At 45.5% G+C, this 1,535-nt stretch overlaps 1 gene segment (V, D, J or C); it reads right to left on the bottom strand.

Moving 5' to 3' along the window:
- Window positions 1–786: 786 nt before the first annotated feature.
- LOC311603439 (immunoglobulin heavy variable 3-23-like) lies at window positions 787–1,304 on the bottom strand. The segment is given in 2 exons: window positions 1,199–1,304; window positions 787–1,106 (listed from the first exon to the last, which is right to left on the bottom strand).
- Window positions 1,305–1,535: the final 231 nt, after the last annotated feature.

Genomic DNA, 1,535 nt, shown 5'->3' with positions numbered 1-1,535 from the left:
GGAGTCTTACCAAGTCTCTGCTCTGAGTTTTGGCTTCCACAGTCTCAAGGGTCCTTTGCTTCCTCAGGACCTGATCCTGGTCCCCACAAAGAATCACATGTGCTCTTTGGGATGCTCTGTAGATTTTTCAAGTCAGAGTTTGTTCTACATTTTAAAATAATCTATGGTCTATGGAAACTGTTCTGTGCTTAAAGTTGTTACCACATAAGAACAAAGACCAGAGTTTGGTGCTTCATAAATACAAAAAGAGGTAGGTGTGGTAGTTAAGATGCAATCCCACCTATGATACTTTTAAACAGTATGATCCTTGGGACTCACTAGTCAGACAGTCTAGCCAGATGCTGAGATCCAGGCCATGTGATGGAACTTTTTTTCAAAATTATCAAGTAGATTGATAGAAGAAGACATGTCAACATGTGCACACACACACACACAAACACACACACACACGCACACAGAGACTCACACACACATAGAGAGAAAGAGAGAGAGAAACAGAGACATATGTAGACATACACAGAGAAACAGAAAAACACTATAAAAACACATAACACATTGGGAAACTGAAAGTTGAATAAACATTTGGACAATTCAAGTATTGCTTTACACTGTACTTGTTGAGAGAATCTCTATGGAAGGCAGTCCAAACAAAAGAATCCAGCCCTCCATGTCCTTCAGGACTCTGAAGAGGCTGTAACTCTCTGTCACTCAGAGCTCTGTGTGTTCTCAGCGCCCCCTGCTGATCATCAGCTCCCTGCAGGGAGGTTTGAGGCTGAGTTCTCAGTGTCACTCACTCACTGTGTCTCTGGCACAGTAATATGTGGCTGTGTCCTCAGACCTCAGATTGTTCATGTCCAGGTACAGGGTGTTCTTGGCATTGTCTCTGGAGATAGTGAATCGGCCCTTCACGGCATCGGCATAGTAGGTGCTACTACCAGAACTAATGGCGGCAACCCACTCCAGCCCCTTGCCTGGAGCCTGGCGGACCCAGTTCATATAGTAGCTACTGAATGTGAATCCAGAGGCTGCACAGGAGAGTTTCATGGATTTTCCAGGCTGTACCAAGCCTCCCCCAGACTCCACCAGCTGCACCTCACACAGGACTCCTGAAAACATGGAGAATACGGTCAGAAAACTGTCACCATTTTGCTCTTTCTGATGTACACACAACACACAGCACCTCTTTTCCATAAATTACCTTTTAAAATCAAGACAAAGAAAACCAAGCTGATGCCCAAGTCCATGGTGAGTGGTCTGTGTTCAGTGCTGATCACTGAATGGGAGGATCTGGGAATCCAGGGCTGAGCTCCTCTGCCAGAGCTGCAGGGTCAGGGCAGGACTGTTTTTCATGGGCACAGAGAAGCCTCATTTGCATGTCTTCCTGCTGTAGCAGGCTATGTTGTTGGACCTGGGCAGGAAGCAGTGCTCAGAGCTGATATAAGACATCAAAGACTGATGACAGTTACAAAAGTTAACACAGACCGGTTGCTCTGTATGCAGCTTTCCATTGTTAAGGTCTCCTGAGTTGTCTTATT

The sequence above is a fragment of the Acomys minous genome, assembly GCF_964271855.1.
Source record: "Acomys minous genome assembly, chromosome: 8".
In the NCBI taxonomy this organism is placed as follows: Eukaryota; Metazoa; Chordata; class Mammalia; order Rodentia; family Muridae; genus Acomys; species Acomys minous.
This window is presented reverse-complemented; position numbering and strand designations above follow the sequence as displayed.